Source organism: Musca autumnalis, unplaced genomic scaffold, assembly GCF_047663935.1.
Source record: "Musca autumnalis isolate F117 unplaced genomic scaffold, ASM4766393v1 scaffold_2, whole genome shotgun sequence".
In the NCBI taxonomy this organism is placed as follows: Eukaryota; Metazoa; Arthropoda; class Insecta; order Diptera; family Muscidae; genus Musca; species Musca autumnalis.
The window spans coordinates 118113131-118132986 of NW_027411755.1; the positions used below are offsets into that span (position 1 = coordinate 118113131).

At 35.4% G+C, this 19856-nt stretch overlaps 1 protein-coding gene across 4 annotated transcripts in view; it reads left to right on the forward strand.

Moving 5' to 3' along the window:
- Nucleotides 1–19856, forward strand: part of PGAP5 (Per1-like protein PGAP5) — a 51793-nt gene that overhangs the window by 26435 nt on the left and 5502 nt on the right. The window contains exons 1-2 of one of the 4 annotated variants that reach the window (XM_073969052.1): nt 4976–5120; nt 9584–9753. The exons of 1 other annotated variant lie outside the window; for it this stretch is intronic. The gene's annotated coding sequence lies outside the window, so the exon portion shown is untranslated. Of the gene's footprint in view, nt 1–4975; nt 5121–5183; nt 5456–9583; nt 9754–19856 lie in introns of those variants that run through there. 2 more of the 4 variants (XM_073969054.1, XM_073969055.1) reach the window with 2 other exon arrangements.

Here is a 19856-nt window from a genome sequence, read left to right on the forward strand (position 1 = left end):
ATTAGGTGTTCTTAAATCGAATTCCCCACTACAGCAATTTTATGATTTTACTCTACCATGGAGGTCGATCTAGAGACGCATAATTTTATGAAATTTTTTCAATGAAATCTCTCTAGTGTGGACCGGGACTATGGAATTGACATTTGAAACCCAGTGGGTTTATTTAATCCGGTTAAGTGTAACTGGGGTATAAATGAAATGAGATTTCTACTGGATTTATTAAATCCAGTTGAGGATTTATGGCTATCTAATATGTCATTTAGATATGACTTCATTAGCCGGATTTAGTGCATTATCAGGTTTTATTTGCTAAATCCGGTCAAAATCTACCAGATTTCCCATACAAAAATAAATCCTCTTATTGGGTGGATTTGTTTTAAATCCGGCATAAATCCTCGTATACAACTCTGTTTTTTGCAACATGTTGCTAGAAAATATAAAAAGTTGCAAGCTGACACAAGAAACAAGGTAGATGCATGGGTGAATAGCTATTACAAAAATAATTTAAAATGTCAAAATTTGCGAAAAAAATAAATTTGATTTGATATACAAAGATGATTTTAATTAACCTAGACAAATATTTGCGATGTTTAATCGATAAAATATTTCTTTATTTGCTCATTTAGCATTAGTAGCAGAATGTGCTAAAATTTTCAATATTAAACAATAAATTTGTAATTTGCCGTATATTTTTTGAGACGAGTTCAATTTACAACAACTTCTTCTTTCGTCTCAAAAACATACGTCTAATTACAAATTTATTGTTTAATACTGAAAATGTTAGCACATTATGCTACCAATACTAACTAAAGACAAAGACATAAATACAACTAAGACTAGACAAAATGCATGCAACAAAAAAATGTTTACGAAACTTTGTATAGAAACATTTCCCTTAACAGGTTGCAGTTAATTTAAAATCGCAACCAAGGAGGAACATTTCATGTAATGGTATCAGCAACGAAATTTATGAATTCAAGGATCTATTCAAGAATAATTCTATGTCAATTGGATCGGTAAATTCGGTTAAATACGTAAAAATTTATAAAAGAAAAAATGTTATATCACCATATCGTAATATAACATTATGTTAAATTCAAAAGCCATTCACTGTCTTGGCTAAAGAGCAAATAAAGAATTATTTTATCGCAGTTTGCCCATCTAAAATAAATAAACGAATTATTTAATCGTTTAGACATCGTAAATATTAGTCTTGGTTGATTAAAATCAACTTTGTACATCAAAACAATTTTAATTTTTCCGCCTTGTTTACAATCATGGTTTAATAAGAAAGGTTAGCTAAAGCTTCCTGTCAATTTAATTTTTTTCTTTCGACTGTTCCTAAAACGTCAACACAATATACACAATCTTTGTATGTGTGTGTGCTGTTTCAATAATATGCCAAACTATTTAAAAAGCAATCGAATTAAATTAGTTTTTAAATTAGTTTTTAGAACATTTGTATGGAAGAAATTTGTCAGCTTTTCATTGAAAAAAACATTTTATCATATGCACAACTCGATTATGTGGAGAAACCTTGGCCTTTCATTCATTTTTCGTGATTTTTATAAAATGCTCAACATTGGTATTGTAAACAAATCCACTTGTTGCTTTTGTGTTTACTAATTTTGATGTTTTAGGAATTCAGGAAAAACAGGGGTTCTATAGATGTTTTCCATTTAAATCTACCTCTTTACTTATACCATGTTTACAATTTTTTACATTTTAAATTATTTTTAGTGTAGCAACACGAGGACTAATGGCAGATTTAAAACAAATCCACTCAATATTTGGATGGGAAATCTGGTAGATTTTGGTTGGATTTAGTAAATAAAACCTGATAATGTGCTAAATCCGGCTAATGACGTCATATCTAAATGGGCTATAATGAGGATTTATTTGACGTATACGCAAAGGAATTGACATTTGAAATCCAGTGGGTTTGATAAATCCGGTTATATATAATAGAGTTGTATAGTTCATGAACGAACTAGTTCAATTGAACGATTCATTGAATAGAGCGTATGAACTAGATCAGTCAATATAGTTCAATAGTTCACTGAACTATAATCAGTCGGCGACCGTACGATCAACGAACGAACGATTCACAATCTAGTTCAACATGTCGTTCACATATGCATAAAGTTACGCCGTCGTCAGTGTTAAGTGATGTCTTCGTAATGTGATAAGTCTGTTTACGTTTTGGATCAAGGTACAATGAATAGTTTTTCGAAAGTGAAAATTTCTTCAAAAACACAACAAATTCCACATATTGAATGTGCCTTGTTCTGGATAGAAAAATTAGAATAAACACACAAAGCTTTTTCGCGTTGACAGTTTCTACATACACACAACATAAGATTTTTGCTATTTTTTGTTTCTATTTGGTGTATGTACAACTCTAATATATAAACGTACTATAAATGAGCTCTTAAGGGGTGTTTACACTACCTATCAATGTCATATGAGCTGTTATAGCTCATTTAGACTAGCCATAAATCCTCGACTGGATTTAATAAATCCAGTACAAATCTCATTGCATTTAGATATACATTTTGGAGGATTTAAATGGCAGTCAGCTGATTTTTGTTCATAGCACAATTACCAAGGTAGATGCATCAGCCCATCTGAACGAATGTGAAACGTGAAAAGAATTTTTTGGTAAATTGAATTCGCCTCAAAAAACATACGTCAAATTACAAATGTATTGTTTAATACTGAAAATGTTAGCACATTATGCTACTAATGCTAACTAAAGAGCAAATAAAGAATTATTTTATCGCAGTTTGCACGAATTGTTTTATCGTTTAGACATCGTAAATATTAGTCTTGGTTGATTAAAATCAACTTTGTACATCAAAACAAATTTAATTTTTCCGCCTTGTATACAAATTTTTACATTTTAAATTATTTTTAGTGTAGCAATTCACCGATGCATCTACCTTGTTTCTTGTACCAGCTTGCAACTTTTTAGGCCGCGGCACATACGGTCCGTTGTGTGACGCGTTGCGCGTTGAAAACAACAACCACATGAAAAATGTGTAAGTGATGCCAAGTTTGTTCTTGAAGTTTTCATGTGGTTGTTGTAACACAACGGTTAACGCGCCGTATGTGCCGGGGCCATTTGTATTTTCTAGCAACATGTTGCAAAAAACAGAGTTGTATACGAGGATTTATGCCAGATTTAAAACAAATCCACTCAATAGCAGGATTTATTTTTGTATGGGAAATCTAGTAGATTTTGGCTGGATTTAGCAAATAAAACCTGATAATGCGCTAAATCCGGCTAATGGTGTCATATCTAAATGGCATATTACTTCTTTTATCCATTCGACATCCTTTATGTTTGTCAAAGTCCATACCACTTTTAGTTTTTGCGTTCACACTAGCATACAATTTCATGACCAAAAATATAAATCACGCAAATAACACAATTAATATTCTTAAAAGCTTTAATCGCACTCACATTTTCGTTTTCTTTACCTATTTCCTTAATTTTTTGGTAAAATTGTTTTCTTCTAACAATTAATTTCTCAACTGCATACGAAAATACATGGCCGAATAGAGCGCTCCCTAAATGAAAAATGTACATATGAGTTGCCACATCATTTTGATAGATGGAAATTTTCATAGTGGTCACACTATGTGTACAACATTCACAGGTAGCAAATTTGGCATCTCATATGACATTCATAGATAGTGTAAACAACCCTTTAGCTGCATGCTGCGGAAACAAAATGGAGTGCTTCCTGGTTAGATAGCACAAGGACATAAATACAACAAGATAAGACATTTTTTTGCTATCATTCTTCAGTGAATGGCTTTTGAATTTAACATAATGTTATATTACGATATGGTGATATAACATTTTTTTCTTTTATACATTTTTACGTATTTAACCGAATTTAAAGATCCAATTGACATAGAATTATTCTTGAATAGATCCTTGAATTTATAAACTTCGTTTCTGATACCATTACATGAAATGTTGCTCCTTGGTTGCGATTTTGAATTAACTGCAACCTGTTAAGGGTAATGTTTCTATACAAAGTTTCGTAAACATTTTTTTGTTGCATGCATTTTGTCTAGTCTTAGTTGTATTTATGTCTTTGGATAGCATTAGTAGCATGGTACAATTAGAAAGGTAGATGCCTCAGCCCAGCTGATCGAATCTAAAACGTCAAAAAACCATATGATTCGGTAAGTAAGAGATAGCATGTCTACACTTTATAGACAAACACAAGCGATAAAAAGAGACAACAAGAGACCATTTGGCGAAAATTTTGACAGTTTACATTACAAAAAAAGTTGCTTTGTTGTAGCAATTCGCCGATGCATCTACCTTTCTTATTGTACCATGATTAGTAGCATCAAGGCACATTTATAGAAGGTAGAAGTGACAATCAGCTGTATTTTTACTTTTTTTGTAAATTTGGTTTTCAAAATGTAATAGGGTGTACTCATGAAATTTGAGACTTCGAAATTTGCTACCAAAAAATACTTCTTTTCATCATAAACGTGTAATAAAAATTACCTACGAGAGTTCTGAATGCGTTAATTTACATTTTGATTAAAATTTTTTCTATTTTAGACGATTTACAAAACGTATTTATGTTTTTCCTGAAAAAAATTTTGGAGCGACCCTATTACTCAATATTTATCTTTGACAATTAATTTTCAATAACAACAATGTTGTTTTTGTAAATTATTTAGTTGTTGTAGTTCATGCATATACCTTCTATAAATTTGCCTTGAGTAGCATATGGTCTGTTCCATGGTACAATAATTCTTAGGTAGGCCACAGCTAACAGCTGATTACAATTTTTTTTTTGTTATGGCTTAATCTGTCAAAACCGTGTTGACACGCAGAGTTGATATTTATTATTGATCAAAAAATTCAACTCTGTTTTGTTTTCATTTCAACATTTCGTTCTTCTTCTTTGTTTACTCATCCGTTATCATTTTTGCGTTTTAGTCATTGTTGGTTGAGATTGTGAAGCAAGCGGACGTCTTAGCTGTGTATAAGTGGAACAAACAATTTACTCAAGTGTGGATTGCTGTGAAGCCAAGTGAATTGTGTTAGCAGCGGTGGCTGTTTCTGTGCAGCAAACGTGATTTTGGTGATTATTAAAATTTAATTCTTATTCGTTGGGGCCTGTAATTTTGCTGGAAGTAGCAAATTGTTTTAAGCTGGCCAATAATTTGGCTGAAGAGGTTGAGGTTATGGATGCTGACATGGCATCTGTACCTCAAGGTGAGAGAGTGTGTGTGAGCGCGAAAGGAACAGTTAGAGAAGGAGTGTGTACAAGGAGCAAAAGAATTCTGGAAAGTGGACTACGTGACGAAAGTGTGTGCGGACAAAATGGCGCAACTAATGATGTGGAAGGTGTGAGACAAGAAATCAAAAAGAAGAGATACAACAACGAGCCTGTTTTTTACAGTGCCGAACACAAAGGTAAGTTCATGGTGTTAGTGGACACTTGCGAAGCAGACATGGTGAGGAATAAACGCATAAAGAACGGTTTATACCTCATGGAAAAGAGGAAGGGAATTAACTCTAATGAATTAGAGAAAATCAACAGGGTTGAAGCTATTGGCGTGACATTATTCAGAGTCACCTTTGACGATGCTGTCTCTGCGAATTCTTTTTTGAATAACGAGGAGCTGAAGAACAGGAACTTAAGGGCATTTGTTCCAAAGAATTTTGTTGAGACTTACGGTGTTTTAAGAAATATTCCAATTTGTTATTCTGAAGAAGAATTAATGCAAGGTATCACGGCTGATAGAAAGGTCTCATCTGTTAAGCGTTTTATAAGGAAAGGAGAAGATGGCAACCCAATACCCACGGAAACCATAAAAATTGGCTTTTGTGGTGATAGCCACCCGGCGTGGGTATTGTTTAATCGCACGGTGTTGGTGGTTGATACTTTCTTCCCAGCTGTCAGGCAATGCTTTAATTGTGGCAGATTGGGGCATACGAAGCTGGGTTGTAGATCAAAAGCCAGATGCTTGAAATGTGGTGAAAGTGAGTGTGACAAAAACTGTGGGGTTAAATCTTGTTTATTATGTAATGCTAAAGACCATTTATGCAATGAAAAGAACAAATGTCCTAAATGGGCTCAGGAGATAGAAACTAATAAAATTATGACTCTGAAGAAGATGTCAAAGAGGGAGGTCCTAAATTCATATAGCCAAAATCGTTTCGATATCCTATGGGACGAAAATAACTTTCCCTCTCTTCCCACAGGCAACAACAAAAAGAATGGTGGATCTAAGCGGGACAATGTTGATGATGTTGACAAGGATGTCAACAAAATTCTTACCCCATTTACATACAGTTCAGTTGCCAAAAAACCGAAGAAGGCCTATGTACACAGGCCTGGTGTACAAATGCACAAGAGAATGTTCGAAGAAGTGTCTCCTTTCTTGCATTCTACCAACAACACCATGGCTTCTACGGCCATGAGTCACTTCCAAAACAGGATTCAGAAATGTGGAGTCCAAATTGATTGCCAACAAAACACCGGAATCACACGTAATCATGATGGACAAGATTAAGATTTTTCAATTCAATATTCAATCTTTTCGTACCAACAAAAATTACATTGAATTCTACCTTAATAAATATCGTTATGACATAGTTGTTCTTTCTGAAATCTTTTCAGAGGATTTCAGAAATAAAAACAAACTTATAAATTTCAACCTTATACAAAAGTTTCGGGCGGATGGCTATGGTGGAGTAGCCATCGGCGCTAAAAAGCAGATCAAATTCGCCAGAATCTCATATGAAACAGATCAAGACATCATCGTAATCAAAACGACAAATCTCCCTCGTAATGTGGTTATAGTTTCGGCATATTTTCCACCGGCGATGCCTTTAAAGAGGAGCTGTCTAAGTTATTCCAGTTTTTGGAAAGATTCAATGAGGTAATTTTGTGCGGAGACTTCAATGCCAGGAATTCTTGTTGGGGTGATCATCTCACCTCCCGCAAGGGCAAAGAACTGGAGCTGGCTGCTGCTGAAGCGGGGCTGCTGTGTGTCAACGATGGAAGCAGCACCTTTAGGAGGAATTCGAGCTCCCAGGGATCTGTTTTGGACCTTACGTTTATCAGTGGTTGTATGCAAACTAAATGGAATGTTCTAGATGGTTACTGGGGTGGCAGTGGTCATATCCTTGGAAGTTGATGGATTCGGAACTTCTCCAAATACTTTTTTTCATAAAAAAAGCTAATGAAATCACTTGCGGATCTTGACTTAGAGCCTGACTTTTCTATCATTGAAGGTGAAATGTATGAAGAGATACGTGCTGCAACATCTAGGCCAAACTCGAAGAGAACCCCAAAATATTGGTGGAATGAGCAGCTTGCAGTCCAATATAGAATTCAATTGACGGCTGTTAAAAAAGCAAGGAAGTGCTCTTCCTATATAAACCTCATGAAGGCTACCGAGGAGAAAGAGAAATGGAAGGAGATGGTCCTCAAGGCTAAGAGGGATAGTTTCGTGGCGAAGATTGACGACATTAACAAAGAATCTAATACTCGTGCTGCCTGGAAGTTCATCAATAATGTACGCAATAGGTCTAATGTGGTTCCAAGTACATGGAATGATGAAAATAATGAAAGCTATCTTGAACTGTTAAAGAATCAGGTACCGCAGGTTGATAATAGGGGCTTGATGACCCCTGAGGATACTTGGAATGTTGCTCCGATTGATTTCGATTTTGATCACTTCGAGAAAATCTTAGGAAAAAAGAAGAAAGGATCTGCTGCCGGACATGACAAGATAACATACGAGATGATAAGGGCTCTACCGGGTCTCTCCAAAAGGGCTGTATTAACAGCAATGTCGAATGCCTGTCATGATAATGTGATCAGGGACAGTTGGAGGATTGTTAAGATCGTCCCGATCCCAAAACCAAATAAAGATCTTGCTCAAATCGTCAATTTCAGACCTATCCCGCTGATACCTGTCTTCATCAAATGTATCAATATAATGTTGAAGGATCACATGCTTAAATATTTGGAAAACAACGAAATACTACCTGTGCGTACATTTGCGTATCGTAGCGGAATGTCTACGTCAACATGCTTGAATGAGCTCCTTCATAGGGTGGCCCTTCTAAAGGCCAATAATTACAAGGTCCTTATATGGTCTTTGGATATAAGTAATGCGTACAACTGCGTCCGTGTCGACGTATTAGCCAAGAAGCTCAAGGATTATGGTTTTAACCCCTACATTTCTAACTGGATTATTAACTTCCTATCCAAACGTATTCTCAGACTGGGAGATAAAGAGGTAGAGGTGGTAGATGGCCTCCACTCCTCTTTAATCTATACACAGCTGAACTTCATAAGATTGAAGATGGCAGAACGATGATTTTTCAATATGCTGACGATTTTGTTATGATGGTCTATGATAGGGATTTTGACATTGCCTTGAACCACCTTCAAAGAAATTGAAATTTCTTGGAAGGATTGTTTCAAACTCCTTAACAGTGTATGATCACTATTCCTATATCAATGAGGCCGTTGGCAATAGAACCTGTTTATTAAAATGTCTGAACTCAATTAATGGTGGGCTGCACCCCGTCATCTCGTTAAATGTATATAAAAGCATTATTAGGTCCAAAGTTGAATATGGCAGGACAACTACGGCAAATTCGCCGGCATACATAAACAACAAAATTGAAATAATGCAGAATAACATGATCAAAAGATCCCTGGGAGTCTCCAGATCGTCGCCGACGCATGCTGTCTATGCTTTAGCAGGAGAACTACCACCGAAATATAGGGCAAAGCTGTTGACTGCTAGAGAAATAATCAAGAACATTCAAAGGAATGAATATCTTTATGACATTTTGTGAATAATCCTCCTGTAAAATCCAGTTACAGCGCAGTAACAGCAATTGTCATGTGGTTTGGACTCCTGGGCACAGGGGCATTAAAATTAATGAAGAAGTAGATTATCTAGCAAGGCAGGCGGTAGTAGCAGGCGCTCCGGTGGTTGCTGATCTGACTCCTGACGAGGCAATGTCGAAAATTAAAGACTCCTTACTAACATATTGGAATAACGAATTCGTGGAATTATCTCAAGTAAAAGGACGACACTTCTTTCAAATTTGTAACAACGTCTATCAAAAACATTGGTTTGTACGATGTAGGTTTGACCCTAAAGAAACCAAGCTATTAAACAGATTGATGATTGGCCATACTTACGATAAAGTTTTTCTACATCGTATTGGATCTGCTGAGACGTTCCGGTGTGAGGTATGCAATGTACCAGAAAATGCTCAACATGTATTATTTGATTGCTCCAAATACTCATCTATTAGAACCCACTATCAATCCCTTTTTTCCCTACACCATGAACTCGTTCCTCTTCTCCAATCTCATGATGAAAATACTTTCAGACTCCTACTTGACTTTATCAAGGAGGCGAAGATCTCCTTGTGATCCCACACACTTTCAAATCTGTGATTCTCAACACTGTGATATTAGTTTTAAGCTCTCTCATTTTTTATCGATGACTACTAACCTGTAATCTCCCATCCCCATCCCTAATTTGGCCTTTTATATTTTCACAGCCAATTTTTGTTCCTGTGTTGTACTACAGTCTCATCTTGGTCTAGGCGCTGCGGTATCCTGGCCTTTGGATGGTTGACTGATCGATTTCAACAACTATTGTGATTTTCTGGATGCTGGTTTGTCCATACTACGAATTATACACGTGAAGCTACATCTCAACCAGGTGTTCGTGAGTTATAATTTTAACTGTTTTAAATGTTTAATGTCTTTATACATTCGTCAATTACTTAATGTCTGTATTTGCTGCTTCATATGCAGCTTTCGTTTTTATTTTGTTTTTTATTGGACCTTCAACAACTGCTGGAGCAGTCCCTTGGTGTCTTACGTTACTTCTTGTCATCATACTGGAGTCATAACCTGGTGTTTTGTATCCTGAGGATCACCATTGCATTCTCTCTTCGATGTGAAGAGTTCGCTTCATAATCCAAAAAAAAAAAAAAAGTTTTAGTTATTTCATTAGAAAAACTAATTTGTTTGATAACGTCTTAATTGGAAAAGTGTTTATTGCAAAATAAAAATGAGGTATTGTGTTTTATGTAAAAGAACTGTTTGTATTCAAAAACGTTTCTTCAGAGTTCCAGCGGACAAAGAAAAAAAGGTTACGGTGGTCTGCAGCTAGTGGTGTTTCATTTGGGTTGAAAGATCGCGTTTGTGAAGACCATTTTCTTCCAGGGGATATAATTCTTCGGAACAAAAGATGCTCGTTGATGCCGAAGGCTGTTCCAATTGTTGCTGCAAAAAACATTCCGGAGTAAGTATGCAGTATATGTATTGTGTTTAGATAAATATTAACGACGTGTTTCCAGAATGATTGGCCAGCACTTTTCGCAGGACGAAAACAATATGGAAGACTTCACGGAGTAAGCTTTCGTTCGTTTAAATTTGAATATGTAAGAAACCCAAATGTTCACTACTTTTACCGTTATAAAAAAATATCGACATTTATCGACATTTTTCGAAAAGTTTTCACCTTCTAACGGTTAAAGCTGCCAGAAGGAGCGTTCCAATGCTTTTGCGATGTATTAGAGAGTTCTTAACTACTATCTTGGCTACAATTGTTGTCCTTGTGTTCGATCGAAAGTGTCAATAGTTTGGCTGCTATATGCCAGAATGTAAAAAAAAAAAAACGTGGATAAAACACTTAAAGTCAAAATCGGGAGGCTCGATTTTCACGATAGACCTATGGTCTAGTAGATTTTTTTGCTCAGTTCAATCCCAGGAATAAGAAACGCGAAGGGCCCATTAAGGTTTTCAAATCGCCCCGGCTTAATGTACACATACAAAAACTCTTAAGCCGTGTAAAAAATTATTCTTTTCACAAAAAATCAACACAATTTTCCCAATCTACATTTATATACCCTCAGCCCCTAGGCACACTTTCATACGACAAAATGTGTCTCATCCAAATAAATTTCGTTGTCCCCAAGTGTGTTTTTAATCAGATTCAGATAATTTCGAGTCCGGATCGGATCAACCGATTTGTTCCAAAATTTGGCCGTTCAAACTTTTTCGCTAAAATGGTAGGCACGATATTTCTTGAACGGAGCAACAGATTTGGTCCAAGCTTTGGATTTAGTAATATCGTTTCAAGCTCGCCATATCGGGCGCTCCTTAGGGTACCTCCCCCACTAAAGTTCAACATATTTTTTAAGTGCAGTCTGTCCGAGGATCCTTTAGAATTTTTTACAGAAGGTACTCCCTGTTTAGGGCGATACAACCTTACTCGGCTCGGCAAACCCGACTGATATTTTGTACCTGTAGAGATTTTGAGGAACAAGTATCGGTATATGATCAGTTTTTTTGTTTTGTCTTCCCAAAGTCGAAGAAGAAATAGGAAAATTCCTAGACATATTAAGCATCCATTGAAGGTACTTATTTTTTCCATAGCGTCCAATTTTACCCAAAATACAATTATTTTGGTTTTCTATGCTAGATGTAGTCGGTTTAAATCAACTCTTCCTTCTTCGTTCAATAGACATTTTCTAACGTACGCTGTATCTCTGAAACTTATTCGAAGTGAAACGAAGAGACCAGTTTAACATAATCTTAACAAACATCACTGCGGTGGAACAAAAATTGTATCATGAAAAATGGTTGATATATATATTTTGTTGCAAATTTTAAGCACAATAAAGAGTTTGTAATTTTTACTATTATCAGAATAGCTCATTTCAAAAACGAGTTCATTTATTGCTGAGTTAATGTTATTAAAAATTGGGCCACACCCCCCCTGACTACGTCGGTGATGTTTTCATATTGCTAGGGCTAATAAAGGTAAAAATGTTGAACATTTGGTAAAAATCATTTTAATTATCATTTGTTTTTCATTTGGAAAGTTTAAAGTTGAACAAAAGTTTAAAAATCATATCAGTCATACGAACTTAATCAGTGTGGTGGCCGGTTACATGGCAGAAGCATGAACATGAGTAAGAAACTTCAGATATAATGGAAATTGCATACATATGTTCCCACAACATGCAAGAAGAGACAAGGGACACTTTTCTCATATCAATGAATGCACTCCGATTCATTGGACACCACGAGTAGAAAAGTTTTACATGGCTGCAATACTCAGGAAATGTGGACTGAGGGAATTTGTCACAGCCGAATTTTTTTTAAGTTCTAATCAGGAAGAAGACTTTCTGTGTCCAAGCCGGATGTTTTAATTTTTAAACAAGTAAAAAAGTATCAGTCGGCTTTGCCGACAGAGATATACCCTCAGCCTGTATATATTTTTTTTTCTTCGAACGTTCCCTTGCCTCACTTTCCCACCCCTGCCGACCGAGGGGGCGACCTCCCTTTTACGTAGGGATCGCGTACACACCATGATCCGCATCATGATGGGGTATGAGAGGGAAATTGAAAACCAGCTACAGAATTTACTTCATCAGCTAGTTAGTTACTTACTAATACATTTTTATATACTATTCATTTAAAAATAAAATTATGTTAGATTTTATAAGGTCAAGGCTCATGCCAAAGTCTACATTACAATACATGGAATTAAAATCTACACACATTTTGTTAATAGGATCTCCCATAGAGTAATTCGTGCGGTGGAAATCTCTAAATAAGGGTTGATAGTTTCTAATTGTTCTACAAGGAACATTTATTCTAATAGATGATATTAAGAAATCCGAGGGAATATTACCCATTAAAATTTTATGCACCATCATAGTGTTTAACATTGTGCGTCTACTTTTTAATGTAGGTAATCGAATTAATTTTAACCTGCTTGTATATGAAGGCAAGACAAAATCGCTATTCCAATGTAAACCTCTCAGTGCAAAAAGCAAAAATTGTTTCTGTACTGATTCAATTTTATCAGAATACATTGCGTATTGAGGGTCCCATACAACAGAACCATATTCTAATATAGGTCTTACAAGTGACGTAAATAGTTGTTTTGTTATATAGGGATCTGAAAATTCTTTGGCCCATCTTTTTATAAATCCTAAAACTCCATGCGCTTTATTAACAATAGAAATTACATGATTATTAAATTTTAATTTTCGATCCATCAAAAGGCCAAGATCAACAAATGATGCTACAGTTAATAATTGAGAACCGTTAATATTGTATTGCCTTATTAAAGAAGAAGATCTGGAAAAACACATATGTTTACATTTTTTTAAGTTTAAGTCCATACAGTTGATTTTACACCATTGAAAAAGGCTATTTAAATCACTCTGGAGAAGATCAGCTTGCTTTTCCGATTTATGAGTAATGAATAGCTTGACATCATCAGCGTACATTAGCAATCTAGAATGCATTATTGAGTTTGGCAAGTCATTTATAAATAAAAGAAAGAGAACCGGTCCGAGGTGACTTCCTTGCGGAACACCCGATGGCACGTCAATCGATTTTGAGACACATCCATCAAACAAAACTGTTTGTGATCTATTTTGTAAATAAGAAGATATCCATCTTACTAAATTAGTATTAAAGCCCATATAATCTAATTTATACAACAAAAGCCTATGGTTAACCCTATCAAATGCTTTGCTGAAATCTGTATATATTGTGTCAGTTTGATTATGCCGAACAAATCCTTTTATTACATTCGATGTGAATTCTATAAGGTTTGTTATGGTCGAAAGACCACTACGAAAACCATGCTGATATGGACTTAGCATGGGTTGAATTTTATGGGAAATTACAGAAGTAATTAATTTTTCGAACAATTTAGGAATTGCACTTAATTTTGCAATTCCTCTATAATTGGATACATTAGTCAGACTGCCTGACTTATGTAAAGGTACAATATAAGACTTTTTCCATATTGCGGGGAAATCACCGAATTTAAGGGAATAGTTAAACAATAGAGTTAAAGGGGTTGACAATGCAACTGAACAATGCTTCAGAATTAAACTAGGTATTCCATCGGGACCTGGACTTTTAATGGGTTTTAAACATCGCAGACTTTTGGAAACGTCTTGGTATTGTAAGAAAGGCATGTAAATTTCATCAATCTGAGATAATTTATAAGGATATGTATCTCTAATTTGGCAAGATGCACTTGAATAAGTTGTAGCAAAAAATTCTGCAAAACATTCAGCAATATCTGTGTTTTAGTAAATTCTTGATTATTGAATTTCAATAAAGAGGGCTTAGAAGGTGTTTTTCTTTTTAAATTAACAAAGTCATAGAAGGACTTAGGATTGGACTTAAAATTTTCTTTAATCTTGTTAAGGTACTCATTATATGATCTACGAGATTCTAGCGTATACTTAGACCTAGCTAAAGAATAATTGGCGTAGTCAATTGAAGAACCTGACTTTTTATATTTACGAAAAAGTTTATTTTTGGAATTTTTTATAGTTGATAACTCAGGAGTAATCCATGGAAATTTATAAGAATTTGTGACTTTAATAGTTGGAATACATTCAAGCATAAATTTATTTATGATCTCATAGAATTTGTTAATTTTAATATCAAGATCAATATCACTGCTGCAAAGACATACCGATGTCCAGTTAACAGAAGAAATAAGAGAATTGAGTTTCCGAAAATCTGTTTTTTTATAATTAAGGACAGTTTTTAACACTTTGGACTGATTTTCCCCAAAGGAATGATTATGGGTCATGGTTATACATAATGAGGGATGATGAATATCTTCAGGAATAGAAATTGGTGGAATTCTAATTATTTCAAAATATTGAGTAACATTTACAAATGCTAAATCAAGGATTCTATCGTAACTATTCAGTATATCGTTTATGTGATGAAGATTGAGGTCACAAAATCGACTAACAATTTCGAATGTATCTTGATTAGCATTCGCCCGGGATGTTAGTGGTGTTAGAGCTTCAGAATCTGGTAATAAGAGCCATTTAACAGAGGGCATATTAAAATCGCCCAGAACCAAAATTCGATCGGTTTCATTCATATTTCCAACGATTGAACTGATTGCGGATATATGTTTTTTATATATGTCAAGTTGAGAAGAAGGAGGAATATAGGAACAAGTTATAAATAATTTAAAATTGCCTAGTTCAATGGATATACTTAAAAATTCAATATCAGGAATATTATTTATTTCAATTAAATTAGTGGAATAAGAGGAGTCAACTGCAATAAGGACTCCACCACCTTTTTTAGCAACACGATCATTTCTGAATATTTGATATTTCGGACATAAAACTTCACTATTTAATACAGCTTTTTTTAACCAAGTTTCAGATAAAACAATTACATCATAATTAAAACCGAAGCTATCAGTATATAAGCGAGTTAATTTTGTATTTAAACCCCTTACATTCTGATAGCATATAGAAATAGAATTTTTTAGTTTTTTGAAACTGTAGCTGTTCGCGGAGGCAAATGTGCTAACTTGTAGTTTCTTTCCACAAATTCTTTTATAAAAGCATTTACAGCCAAAATTCTCTCGATATAATTTGATTAAATATTGACTGATTAGTAACAATCCTGAAAGAAGATCTACTTTCCGAAAATGCTGAACGAAGCTTGTAACATTTAAGAAAGTAATCTCCTTGAATACTTGATCTTATATAATCATAAATTTCGTCAGCCGTCGTTTCGGGAGGGAACCTTGACGCAAATACCATTTTCATAGCTGGAGGCATAGATAATGATCTTTGCACAGGTTGTTGGGTATGGCCTACATTGGCAGATGAGCCCCTTGAAGAGACAACAGGCAAGGATGTTGCCAACTCCTGAATACCTTGAGCAGATTGTGAGGTCTTTTCAAGACTAGCACCACCAGTACTCATTAACTCAGGAGATGCTACAACCTCCTTTAACTGCTTGCTTACTTCCAAAGGCTTATCCATCACAACATTGGCGTATAACTGAGCACGACCAGATTCAGTTGTATCAGAAATAATAACTGGATCCGATTGTACTACAGTATCCCGAGAAACACTAGGTTTACGACTAGAAACAGTTTTACCTGTACTCTTTTTCGTCGACCTTTTGCGTTTCTGCCCGATAACCGATGGTGACGATGCAAATTCGTCCAAATCCGGATATTTGCTAAACAAATTTGATTGAAACAATTTTTTCCCAAAAAAACGTGTGTATTTAGGGGGTTTTCAAAATTTTTGGGAATTTGAACCGACAAAAATGTTCATTAGGATTAGAGATCAAAAGTTTTGCGGAGGAGATACTAAAAGGAATAGATCTACATTGACCATTATGGAAGTGCATGTCCAGCCGCTACATATGATGCAATATGGGGTTTTTACACCCTTCGGGGTGTTTGCTCAAGAAATATGGACTTGCCCCTGAAAAAACGTTTACCATCGTAATTGAGGCAGCGAATGCAAGCTGCTTCAACAAAAACCTAAGTGACTCGATAGCAGGTCTTAAAGTCAATTTATCCGAAATTTTGTGTGGGAGGTACCGGATGGAGTGGACAAATATAGTCCATATTTGAACCTGATCTATATCTAGTGGATATATTAGGATGTGTAAAGTATGGACCAATTCGGCCACTCCCTTCAAGAGTCACCGAACATTTTTGAACTTTTGTGGGGGAGGTACCGGTAGGAGTGGACCGATATCGCCCATCTTCTAACTTAAACTAAGTTTGGGCAAAATATTACGAAAGCCGAAATTTGAACCGAATCGGTTCATCCGTTCTATAGTTATCGTGCGCTCCAGCCAGACAGACCGACAGACGGACGGACATTGCTCAATTGACTCCAAATTGTCTGAAACACATTTCGTCCAAACATACTTGTGGTCTAAAACCATTATTTCGATGAGGCACATTTTGCCCGTATGAAAGTGTATATACCCTCGTTAGCATAAATGCTGAGGGTATAAAAAATTATGAAAATGTTTGATGTTTTGCATTCAATTCATCAAATGAAGACCATGTGAAAAGCAATACACAATACATCAAAAAATGCACTCCGAAGACTTGTGAAAACGATGTTCATGGCCTCTAGCGAACACTAATAGTTTTGAAACATTTTCCTTTTGTTTGGGACCGCTGTTCACTTCTTCATATGCATTAGTGTTACTAGAGGTTTCCAACTCCTGCTTCGATTCGAATTAAATATTTTGTTGGCCATTGAGTTGTTGTTGTAGCAACGTAAATATGTTTGTTCGTGTATTATTTCAGTTATCAGCTTCTTCTGTATCCAGACTCAAACATTCTGCAACTTGGACTGGTTGCGTCCATAAAGAATAAGGAGACAGGCGAGTGCGGTTAGTTGGACAGCTAAACAAATGCAGCGTGTCGTTGGCGTTCTTCCCCTGCGATGAATATGGGTGGTCTCTACATTCATACAATAATTCTTAGGTAGGCCAGGTATGAGAATCGCCAACAAATACAACCCTGCAGCCATGGATTAAAACGTCAAAATTGTTTTGATGACAAATGTCTTGTCAAACTTGTTTATTGTTTGTTTGTTTTTGTTTTCACATTGTTTTTTAGCGTGGAAAAGAAAAAAACAAAAATGAAAGCGAAAAAAATAAAAAGAATGAAAGTGAAAAAATAATAAAAGCGAAAAAACATGAAAAAGTTGTAACAACAATATTTTGGAAATAGTTGCGCTCAATGTGTCTGCCTTGATTCAACATCTCTACAATTCCCATATGGCTATATCCACAACTTTAACTCCGTGGCCTACAAAAAATTGAAATTGATGGTTCTAAGCAGATTGCTCGGAAGAAATGCGTCGGAATACGTGACTACGAAGTAATGGAAGGAACCACCGTCGGTCCCACAACAATGTTTTTGTCTTGGTTCTTCTTCACTGGTTCAGTGGCATTTTCAAGGCTGATGCAGTCACGCAGGCAGAACAGACATTCAATATGAATGTAGAGACCACCCATATTCATCGCTGCATTTGTTTAGCTGTCCAAATAACCGCACTCGCCTGTCTCCTTATTCTTTATGGACGCAAACAGTCCAAGTTGCAGAATGTTTGAGTCTGGATACAGAAGAGGCTGATAACTGAAATAATACACGAACAAACATATTTACGTTGCTACAACAACAACTCAATGGCCAACAAAATATTTAATTCGAATCGAAGCAGGAGTTGGAAACCTCTAGTAACACTAATGCATATGAAGAAGTGAACAGCGGTCCCAAACAAAAGGAAAATGTTTCAAAACTATTAGTGTTCGCTAGAGGCCATGAACATCGTTTTCACAAGTCTTCGGAGTGCATTTTTTGATGTATTGTGTATTGCTTTTCACATGGTCTTCATTTGATGAATTGAATGCAAAACATCAAACATTTTCATAATTTTTTATACCCTCAGCATTTATGCTAACGAGGGTATATACACTTTCATACGGGCAAAATGTGCCTCATCGAAATAATGGTTTTAGACCACAAGTATGTTTGGACGAAATGTGTTTCAGACAATTTGGAGTCAATTGAGCAATGTCCGTCCGTCTGTCGGTCTCTCTGGCTGGCTGGAGCGCACGATAACTCTAGAACGGATGAACCGATTCGGTTCAAATTTCGGCTTTCGTAATATTTTGCCCAAACTTAGTTTAAGTTAGAAGATGGGCTATATCGGTCCACTCCTTCCGGTACCTCCCCCACAAAGTTCGAATTTTTGATAACATTAACTCAGCAATAAATGAACTCGTTTTTGAAATGAGCTATTCTGATAATAGTAAAAATTACAAACTCTTTATTGTGCTTAAAATTTGCAACAAAATATATATATCAACCATTTTTCATGATACAATTTTTGTTCCACCGCAGTGATGTTTGTTAAGATTATGTTAAACTGGTCTCTTCGTTTCACTTCGAATAAGTTTCAGAGATACAGCGTACGTTAGAAAATGTCTATTGAACGAAGAAGGAAGAGTTGATTTAAACCGACTACATCTAGCATAGAAAACCAAAATAATTGTATTTTGGGTAAAATTGGACGCTATGGAAAAAATAAGTACCATGGTATAAGTAAAGAGGTAGATTTAAATGAAAAAAATCTATAGAACCCTTGTTTTTATTGAATTCCTAAAACTTCAAAATAAAAGCAACAAGTGGGTTTGTTTACAATGCATTTTTGAGCATTTTATAAAAAACGCGAAAAATGAATGAATAGTTAAGTTTTCTCCACATAATCGAGTTGTGAATATCATAAACTGATTGTTTCAATGCAAATCTCACCAATTTCTTCCATACAAATGGTCTAAAAACAATTTTAAAAATCATTGAATTTGATTGTTTTTAAAATTCTTTGGTATATTATTCAAACACCACACACACATACACAGTTTGTTTATATTGTTTTGAAGTTTTAGGCATACTCGAATGAAAAAAATTTAAATTGACATAAAGCTTTGGCTAACCTTTCTTATTAAACCATGATAAGTACCTTCAATGGATGCTTAATATGTCTAGGAATTTTCCTATTTCTTCTTCGACTTTGGGAAGACAAAACAAAAAAACTGATCATATACCGATACTTGTTCCTCAAAATCTCTACAGGTACAAAATATCAGTCGGGTTTGCCGAGCCGGGTAAGGTTGTATCGCCCTAAACAGGGAGTACCTTCTGTAAAAAATTCTAAAGGATCCTCGGACAGACTGCACTTAAAAAATATGTTGAACTTTAGTGGGGGAGGTACCCTAAGGAGCGCCCCATATGGCGAGCTTGAAACGATATTACTAAATCCAAAGCTTGGACCAAATCTGTTGCTCCGTTCAAGAAATATCGTGCCTACCATTTTAGCGAAAAAGTTTGGACGGCCAAATTTTGGAACCAATCGGTTGATCCGATCCGGACTCGAAATTATCTGAATCTGATTAAAAACACACTTGGGGACAAAGAAA